Source organism: Microcaecilia unicolor, chromosome 7 (assembly GCF_901765095.1).
Source record: "Microcaecilia unicolor chromosome 7, aMicUni1.1, whole genome shotgun sequence".
Lineage (NCBI taxonomy): Eukaryota > Metazoa > Chordata > Amphibia > Gymnophiona > Siphonopidae > Microcaecilia > Microcaecilia unicolor.
The window spans coordinates 254,696,348-254,707,123 of NC_044037.1; positions in this window are offsets into that span (position 1 = coordinate 254,696,348).

A 10,776-nucleotide genomic window follows, 5' to 3' on the forward strand; every position below is an offset into this window, starting at 1 on the left:
TTTTCCTTGTATATGTACTGTTATGCTTGAGGGTAAACAATTTCAATTTGTAGACCCTAAACAGCTTAAAGATTTCCTAGATGCTAGAGTTGAAGTGACTGTTACATGCCCTCCTACATTGCAGGCTGGAGTCTGAATTTAGAGATAGCTTGTGTGCATTAATAATCTCATGTTTCTTTTAATTTTCTTTTTTCCTTTTCTTGGAATTGTTTTTCCTTAGTAGTGGACGGAAAAAAAATGTTTTTTGTTTCCTCATCTCTTTTTGAAAAGAATTTCTTTTGTAATTTCAAATGTGAGTTGTATTATCACATTGCTGTGTGAATCATTAAATGAAAATAATAAAAAAAAAAATACAGGCTGATTTTCCCTAGTGTGAGAAATGGCATGTGCTAGGGCTGGAACAACCACCAATGCCCGCGTTGGGCCAGCAGTAGCTCCAGATTAGCGTGCGGTAAGCCTGCGTTGGGCTTACCACCGCTTTGTAAAAGGGTCCCACAGTAATTTACTAAATATAATGCTACTTTATTGTATTACTGTTCTTCTGAATACCATGCAACTACTTACCTTTTATTTATTTATTTATTTGTGGCATTTATACCCCGCTCTTTCCCGCTTGATAGCAGGTTCAGTGTGGCTTACAAAGTGTGGTACAGTGTATCACGGAGGTAATACAGGTTTGGGAACAATGTATCAACGAGATGACATAATTACATAAAGTAGGTTCAGTGTGGCACAAAGTATGGTACAAAGTATCGCATGGATGATACAGAGTATGGAACAAAGTGTTGTAGAGATGACATAATTACATAGAGTAAGACAATAGTAAGAGATGTGGGGAAGGGGTTGGAGTGTGGGTAATACTAGTAGTGTGGAATTATGTGTTGAATTATGTTTGAGATTCAAGGATAAAAAATACATATTCTTTGAACCTGAACAATTAAGGTCATTCCTTGATATGAAGAAAAACCAATGCTAATTCCATCTCTGGTTTATGGTTCTGTAAATTAAGGAGTACCACTGCTTGCTTTTCCTTAAACTTTAAGTTAATAGCACCAAACTTCCTTTGGTTTAATCAATCTTGAATCCCACTCCTTCCCCTCCGTGCTGGGGGATGCAGTAGTATGTGCAGAGGTAAGCGAGGTTATTAAAAATTATATGGAGCTGAATGACACAGGTGACATATCTGATGGGACTCTCTGGGATGCTCTCAAAGTAGTGGTACGTGGTCACCTCATTAAATGGGGTGCAAGAAGAGAGCGAGGTAAGAAAGAATTAGAGCTTCAAACGCAATTAGTGCATCTCGAGGCAGTACACCAAGAGAGGAGAGATCCAGCCATTTTACCACAGTTACTAGCTTGTACAACAGAACTGCAGCAGCTCCAGGTAGACCAGATGGAATTTCACAGAAGACTGGTCCAACAGAGGTTCTATGAATTTAGCAACAAGGTGGGCAGAATGCTAGCTTGGTATATTTATTTATTTATTTATGTATGTACGTATGTATCTATGTATTTATTTATTTATTGCATTTGTATTCCACATTTTCCCACCTCTTTGCAGGCTCAATGTGGCTTACAATACATCATGAATAATGGAAATATGTAAGAAAATATACAATTAGTATAACAGAAGGATTTTGGGTAACATAATAATGATGAAACAAGATAGAAGTTTGACAAGCATATTTTGTAAGGCAGTTCTGGATATATGTATAGGAGTTCATGTTTGTTGATCTTTGTGGTAAGCCTTGTTGAAGAGATGGGTTTTCAGTAGTTTGCGGAAGTTGGTTAGTTCATAGTTCATTTTTAAGTTCTGTGGCAGCGCGTTCCAGAGTTGTGTGCTCAGATAGGAAAAGGTTGACGCATGCGTTAGTCTGTATTTTAAACCTTTACAGTTGGGGAAGTGAAGATTAAGGAATGTGTGGGATGATTTTTTAGCATTCCTGGGTGGTAAGTCTATTAGGTCTGACATGTAGGCTGGGGCGTCTCCGTGGATGATTTTATGAACTAGGGTGCATATTTTGAACGTGATGCGTTCTTTGAGTGGGAGCCAGTGTAACTTTTCTCGCAGGGGTTTAGCACTTTCATATTTTGTTTTGCCAAATATGAGTCTAACTGCAGTGTTCTGAGCTGTCTAAAGTTTCTTGATTATTTGCTCTTTGCAGCCAGCGTAGAGTGCATTGCAGTAATCTAGATGACTGAGTACCATTGATTGTACCAGGCTGCGGAAGACGGTCCTTGGGAAGAAAGGTTGTACTCTTTTTAATTTCCACATTGATTGGAACATCTTCTTGGTTGTGTTTTTCGCGTGATTCTCAGGTGTTAAGTGTCTATCAATGGTAACTCCAAGAATTTTTAGGGTGTCCGAAATTGGAAGATTCAGGTTTGGTGTGTTAATGGTGGTGAATTTGTTCGTGTTATGTTACGAGGTGAGTATTAGGCATTGGGTTTTTTCTGCATTGAGTTTCAGCTGAAATGCGTCCGCCCATGTATGCATGATATGTAGGCTTTGGTTGATGTCCTTGGAAGTTTCATTTAAATCTTGTTTAAATGGGATGTAGATCGTTACGTCGTCTGCCTATATGTATGGGTTAAGGTTTTGGTTTGATAGTAATTTCGCCAAGGGTATCATCATTAGGTTGAATAAGGTCAGGGAGAGGGGGGATCCCTGTGGAACTCCGCATTAGAAAGCATCAGATTATGCATACCATCTCTAAAATCAAGGGGTCTGGAGATATCCTCTACTATAGAGACAGGGAGATTTGAGAGCAATTTGTTCAGTTCTATACTAATATGTATTCTAGAGGAAATGGGGTTCAGAAATCAAAGATTCAAGAATATTTGGCTGGAGATGGGTTGATGGGTTTAATAGTAGCTGGCCGAGATCAGTTGGTGCCGGGAGTGGATGGATACATTGCAAAATTTTATAAGCTTTTTGTTGCTGAGTTAGTTCCTCTTCTGAGAAGGGTGGGAAATGAATGCTTTGAAGGCCACTCCCTACCGCCTAGTATGTGTGAGGCGGGGATCTCAGTAATATTAAAGCCTGGGAAAGATCCAACAATATGTGGTTCCTATCAACTGATCAGCAAAGCGCTGACAAGGCAAAGAGAGACTTTGAAAAAAAGAATGCATTGGAGGCAAAAACACATAGTAAAATTTTTTTTAGGTATATTAAAAGCAGGAGGCCGGCAAAAGAATCGTTTGGACTGCTAGATGACTGAGGGGTAAAAGGGGCAATCAGGGAAGACAAAGCCATAGCAGAGAGATTAGATTAATTTTTGCGTCGTTCTTCACCAAGGAAGATTTGGGTGGGATACTGGTGCAATAAATGTTATTCGAAGCTAACGAGTCGGAGAAACTTAATGAGATATCTATAAACCTGGAGGATGTAATGGGGCAGTTCTACAAATTGAAGAGTAGCAAATCTCCTAGACCAGATGGTATTCATCTCAGAGTACTGATAGAACTAAAAAATGAACTTGTGGAACTATTGTTAGTAATATGTAATTTATCCTTAAAATCGAGCGTGGTACCGGAAGATTGGAGGGTGGCCAGTGTGATGCCGATTTTTAAAAAAGGTTCCAGAAGAGATCTGGGAAATTATAAACCGGTGAGTCTGACGACGGTGCAGGGAAAAATGGTAGAGACTATTATAAAGAACAAAATTACTGAGCATATTCAAAAGCATGAATTAATGAGACAAAGCCAACATGGATTTAGTGAAGGGAAATCTTGCCTCACCAATCTATTACATTTCTTTGAAGGGGTGAACAAACATGTGGATAAAGGTGAGCCGGTTGATATTATGTATCTGGATTTTCAGAAGGCGTTTGACAAAGTACCTAATGAAAGACTCCAGAGGAAATTGGAGAGTCATGGGATAGGAGGAACTGCCCTATTGTGGATTAAAAGCTGGTTAAAAGATAGAAAGAGAGTAGGGTTAAATGGTCAGTGTTCTCAATGGAGCAGGGTAGTTAGTGGGGTTCCCCAGGGGTCTGTGCTAGGACTGCTACTTTTTAATATATTTATAAATTACCTAGAGATGGGAGTAACTAATGAGGTAATTAAATTTGCTGACGATACAAAGTTATTCAAAGTTGTTAAATCGCGGGAGAATTGTGAAAAATTACAAGAGGACCTTACGAGACTGGGAGACTAGGCGTCTAATGGTAAATGACGTTTAATGTGAGCAAGTGCAAAGTGGGAGTATGTGGGAAGAGGAATCCGAATTATAGCTACATCATGCAAGGTTCCACATTAGGAGTCACCGACCAAGAAAGGGATCTAGGTGTCATTGTTGATGATACGTTGAAACTTTCTGCTCAGTTTTCTGCTGCGGTTAAGAAAGCAAATAGAATGTTAGGTATTATTAGGAAAGGAATGGAAAACAAAAATGAGGATGTTATAATGCCCTTGTATCGCTCCATGGTGCGACCACACCTTGAATATTGCGTTCAATTCTGATCGCCGCGTCTCAAAAACATATAGTGGAATTAGAAAAGGTGCAAAGAAGGGTAACAAAAATGATAAAAGGGATGGGACGACTTCCCTATGAGGAAAGGCTAAAGCAGCTAGGGCTCTTCAGCTTGGAGAAAAGACGGCTGAGGGGAGATATGATATTGGTTTATAAAATAATGAGTGGAGTGGAACGGGTAGACGTGAAGCGTCTGTTTACGCTTTCGAAAAATACTAGGACTAGGGGGCATGCGATGAAGCTACAAAGTAGTAAATTTAAAATGAATTGGAGAAACGTTTTCTTCACTCAACGTGTAATTAAACTCTGGAATCTGTTGCCAGAGAATGTGGTAAAGGCGATTAGCTTAGCAGAATTTTTAAAAAGTTTGGACAGCTTCCGAAAGGAAAAATCCATAGACCATTATTAAATTGGACTTGGGGAAAATCCACTATTTCTGGGATAAGCAGCATAAAATGTTTTATACTTTTTTGGGATCTTGCCAGGTATTTGTGACCTTGATTGGCCACTGTTGGAAGCAGGATGCTGTGCTTGATGGACCTTTGGTCTGTCCCTGTATGGCAATACTTATGTACTGAACACTGATGTAAAAATTCTGACAAAGATTATAGCAGATCACTTGAGTAGGGTATTCCCACAGATTATCCATACAGATCAATCTGGTTTTATGCCCAAACACCAGGTGGCAGATAATATTAGACATACTCTTAATATAATTTAGGGGGCGCAAGTTCAGGGAGAGTCATTAGCCCTGCTGACTAAGGACACTGAGAAGGCGTTCAATAGGGTTGAGTGGCCATATTTGTGGGAAGTGTTGCGATTCATGGGATTCGGCCCCAAGTTTCTGGCATGGTTACAGTGTCTCTATGAAGCTCCTGTAGCTCGTATTAAGATCAATGGAGGGTACTCTCCACAATTCTCTATAACGAGAGGGACCAGACAGGGATGCCCACTTTCTCCTCTGTTATTTGCATTGTCCATTATACCATTGGCACAATGGGTTCGATCTCTGCCTGATATAAAAGGAGCTCAGATAGTGGAAAAGGAGCACAAGATAGCAGCTTTATTTGCCGATGATATCCTGTTCTATGTGAGAGCACCTCAGTTGACCCTGCCTATAATAATTCGGGAATTGAATTACTTTGGGAAAATGTCGGGATTTAAAGTCAACTATGACAAATCAGAATTTATGTCCCTTAACATTCCAAGGGGGAAGGAGGAGAGGTTGTTACAGTCCTTTGCCTTTTGCAGGGCGTGGATCAGTTTTTGGTATTTGGGTATACAGATACCCAAAGATTTGTCTAAATTATTTATATTGAATTATACCCCTTTATTCTTCCAGCTCCGATGAGACCTGAATAATTGGAAGACTAGGTGGTTATCATGGTGGGGTCGGATCGCGGCAGTTAAAATTAACTTGTTACCATGGTTGTTCTTGTTTTAAACTTTTCCTTTAGCTGTCCTGAGGACGGAACTAATGCGGCTTTAGTCAGAAATTTCTAGCTTTGTATGGGAAAGGCGCCCATCTAGATTGGCTAAGAAAGTGATGTGGGGTGTGGTGAAGCTGGGGGGAAGGGGAATGCCCAATTTAGTGTGATATTAATGGGCAGCGCAGCTAAAACTTATGTCTGGTTGGAGTCGGGGGACAGATGGTCACCACTTCCGTAGAACAACATTTTCTGAAGGACTGTTCCCTAGGAGCAGCCCTTTGGGCCTCTCTTTCCAATTGGGCATACAAGCAGCTATCAATCAACCCCTTTGTCTTCAACTTACTTCCCCTGTGGAGCTTTTTAAAAACTAAGTTGAGGGGTTCACAGGCCCCCTCCTCATTTGCTCATGTTATTCAAGAACCAGGCTTCTCGGCAAGCCTTGGGCAGGTAGTATGTATTTATTTATTTGTTGCATTTGTATCCCACATTTTCCCACCTATTTGCAGGCTCAATGTGGCTTACATTATGCCGTAATGGCGATCGCCATTTCTGGAATGAGAAATACAAAGTGGTATTGCATTAAAGTTCAAAAGTGACAGAGTAAATTAAGCAGTCAGGTATAGAGAGTTCATTTACGGAATGAGAAATAAAGTGGTATAGTGTTAAAGTTCATTAGTGACAAAGTATATGAAGCAGTCAAGTATAGAGAGTTTGGTTTTGTTGGATGTCAGGGAAATGCGTTCCTTTGAGGAACTTCAGAAGTCTCGTGGGTTAATACATACAGATATGTTCTCGTATTTGCAAATAAAGCATTACATTTCTAGTCAGGGGTGGTTGAGGGTCAAACCAGATGAGACTGAACATTTGGAAAATCTATGGGCCTCATTGGGGACACTTAGGGGGACCATTACCCACTTATATTGCTTTATATATGCGAACATGGGAAAAAGACCTGGGGTGTGAACTGAGTGTGAATGAATGGAAGGCGATATGCCTGAAGGTGAAAAAAGCTTCCATATGTGTTCTTATTAAAGAAAATGCATATAAAGTATTAATTAGATGGTATTACAGACCAGATAAGGTAAGAGCTATGTTTCCTGGGTCCACTGATCTGTGTTGGAGATGTGCTACGGATATGGGCACCTTTTTTCATAGATGGTGGACATGTGGGCAGCTTCAGCGGTTCAGGCAAGGAGTTAAGAAACATTTGTCCTCACTGCTTGACACTATCTTTCCTTGTGATCCTAAATGGTGTTTACTTGGGTGAGGCAATCACAGAGGCCCGAAGTGGCAGCGTCACCTCAAGAGGCTATGCTTAGCTTCGGCAAAAAGTGTCATTGTGATCCATTGGAAGCAAGAGAGAGGACCAACATTAGCTATCTGGTTTATGAAAATAAAACTTTTGGGAAATTTGGAGAAATTAACAGACCGCAGACTAGGGACGTACGATTCCTGTGCTGAAGAATGGGTGCATCTGGATCAGCTATTGAGGGATACTAAAGGTGGTTCGGGAGGGGGGTGAGAGGAGAGCCAAGGGACGGATGGGTACGGGGGGGGGGGGGGGGGGTTGGGAGGTTCAACTGGGAAGAGATGAGTACTCTGAAGAAACTACGGAGTGCTCAGAATTTGGTGTAGTAATAAAGAGGGGGAGATTGGGGAGGGATTGCTGGGGTAAGGTTCTTTAGCTGGAAGATACTAAAAGGTTCACGACTTGTTTGGTGGTGAACAGCATTTGATGTTTGTATTATCTTCATAAACTTTCAATAAAAATTTAATGATTAAAAAAAAGGTTCTCTTAGTGTGTTTCAAGCTCTACATTTTATAAATCATACTGAATTTAATGTAAAAGTTATTTTCTCTTCCACTTAGGTACTGCTATGCATTGGTGCTCTGTACTCACATAACATCTTTCCACCTGGCTGCCTTTTTCAGGTTAATAGATGAGCACATTGAAATGTGTCTGAAGCTAGACTTAACGCTACTGAGTGGGAAGGGTTAAGAGCTACTGCTTCCTCAAAGCCCCTAACAAGTATCTTTGCAGTACCTTTTCATGTCACATTCACATTACAACCTAATGTCTCACATCCCCATATAAAATTTGAGCTTCAGTGCCGAAATCTTTCTAGTACATCACATTCATAGCAGATTTGCACACTTTCCTTAGTCTTTTATAAGAGATATTTCTTCTGGACAAAACTTACATCACTTTGATTCAATCTCCCTGCTACAAGTTCTTCACTTCATTGCATTTCAAAGATAGAGGCCGACCTAATTTTGATTTCAGTTCTGGTTATGATGCAGAAACTAGCCTAAATTTCTTTTTCTATCTAGTTTTGTTTCGGCTGCAAGCCTTTGGCCATGGTTTCAGTTTTGTCTGAAACTGAGCATGTTTTTCAGTGGAAGACAAAATTTTGTGCTTTATACTTTTTGTCTCCCTCACGCTTCATCCCCTCCAAAAAGGAATTACCTCTCCCCACACCCTTACCTGTAAATGCCCCCCCCCCCCCCTCGTCCTTATTTTACAATTCCTGGCAGTCTAGGGGTGTAGTCAGGGTAGGAGTGATCCCCAGTCGCTCCTACCCATGCTTTCAAAATGGCTGCCATGACCTCTAGTGGCAATCTTGTGAGACTGCTGCAAGAGATCATGGCAGCGATTTTGAGAGTAGAGGTGATGTGGGCAAGAGCAACTGGGGATCAGTCCTGCCCTGACTATACCCTTGACCAGTGTTTCCCAGATCTGGTCCTGGAGTACCCCTTGCCAGTCAGGATATCCACAATGAATATGCATGAAAGATTTGCATATAATAGAGACAGTGTATGCAAATCAAGTTCATGCATATTCAAGGTAAGGGGTCTAGTGACCTGAAATAAATTTGATTTTTTTTAATGTAATTTTTGTTGGTGTGGTTTTGGCATGTGAAAGATTAATTTTACTTTTTTTTTTAATGTAATTATGGGTTCTTGAGGACTTCCTTGGGTTGCCCTACCTTCCAGGCCCTATTCTTTTTACTGATACCTTACTATAAAGAAGAGCTTAACAATCCTTCTGCCTCTCTCATTCACGCAACCTAAAACTCAGTGATCCTTTCACCTTTCTGAAACAATGCAACTCATTCAAATTCCCTTACAGCCGGTTCAATCACAAATTTTAAACAGTGAATTTTACTACCATTTAAAGCCACTCTGCTGATGTGAGATTTAGAACTCCTTTAACATTTCCAGTGCTCACACTCAGAACACTCTCTAACCAAGCAGGAAAACATTCTTTTCACACTCAGTCAAATAAATCAAACTTTCACCCTTATGCAGTCAGCCCAGCATTTCTGATCTCTTCAGGTACCTCAGCTCTTCTCAGTAACAGCCTTGAGAGCTGTTTCCAAAGGAACTTTGATTCAGCTTGGACACCTAACTCATTCTAGCCAATCAGGTTGCCTGCCTGGAACCTTTTGTTTCTTTCCTGCCTCACTTAGAACCTTTTTGAATGGACCAAATCTCCATTTTGGTTTTAAAAGGAAAGAATAGGAAAAGTGCACTTTTACACATTTTTTGTGAGAAAATAAATACAAAATCTAACCCAAATTACCATATTACTGTAGCACTACTATACCAACTTCTCAGTGCTCTTATATTTCAAAAATACCCATTTTCTAAAAGTCATTTAATTTTTTCTCAAATAATTTAAAAGTTTCCAAAACCCCAAGATGTTCCACAGAAAAATTAATTTAACATCTCAAACACCCCCTCCATCAAGGAATCTCCACCAGAACCCACCATAAGCCTTACTTGTGCCATCCTGAAGTTTCCAAATTTAAACTACCTAGCCCATCCTAAGAAGTTCTCAAGAACCAATAATTTAAAATATAACCCGAACACCAGCAATGTAAAACTGCAAATTCCCTGGATCTCTGGCTGAGCAGGCCCAGAAATCGAGGCCCCGGCTTTGGTTAGGGCCTAGTTGCGTCTCCCAAGCATTACTGCGCAGGCATGAAAAATCGCACATGCTCCGGAGACTCGACCAGGCTGAGACAGGCCATTTTTTTCTAGTACTCCTGGCCAAGGAACCTCATTCCTGGCCCAGACCGCATTGTGAGAGGTTGCCCTGAACGCGATCTCCTTCCAAGGGCCCTAAAATGGCTGCAGTTCTCTGCACCATCACCAGCTCTGACCACCAATGAATTCTTTGACCACCAGGACAGGCCCAGAGCTCCGGAAACGGTGGACCACAGCGGGATACCCCTCCCTCCAGGTAACCCTTCAGGGTTACAATATTACATTTAAATGAAGTTTATATATTAGAAAATAATTTGAGAATTGTATTGCTCTTGATTGTAATTTTTCAGAGCATAAAGTCCTCACATTCAGTGACATGAATGTGCTTTTTCTTTGTTATGGATTGTGCATCAGGCTCGTATAATGTCTGCAGTGTAGACCAGTGTCTGGACTCATAAGTACATAAGTATTGCCATACTGGGACAGACCAAAGGTCTATCAAGCCCAGCATCCTGTTTCCAACAGTGGCCAATCCTGGTCACAAATACCTGGCAAGATCCCCAAAAAGTACAAAACATTTTATACTGTTTATCCCCGAAATAGCGGATTTTCCCCAAGTCCAATTTAATAATGGTCTATGGATTTTTCCTTTAGGAAGCCATTCAAACCTTTTTTAAAACTCTGCAAAGCTAACCGCCTTTACCACTCCTTTACCCTTGTCCTTAATCTACTTTCTCTTGTTACTTATGCACAGTCTGAGTAAGCATAAAAGCTGGTAAACTTAATTATTTTGTACACATTTTCACAAAGTTCCAGTGTCAGAGGATATTTAACTATCAACATTGACTTGGGAACCTAAACGTGTCAGACTTGTTGAGAAGTC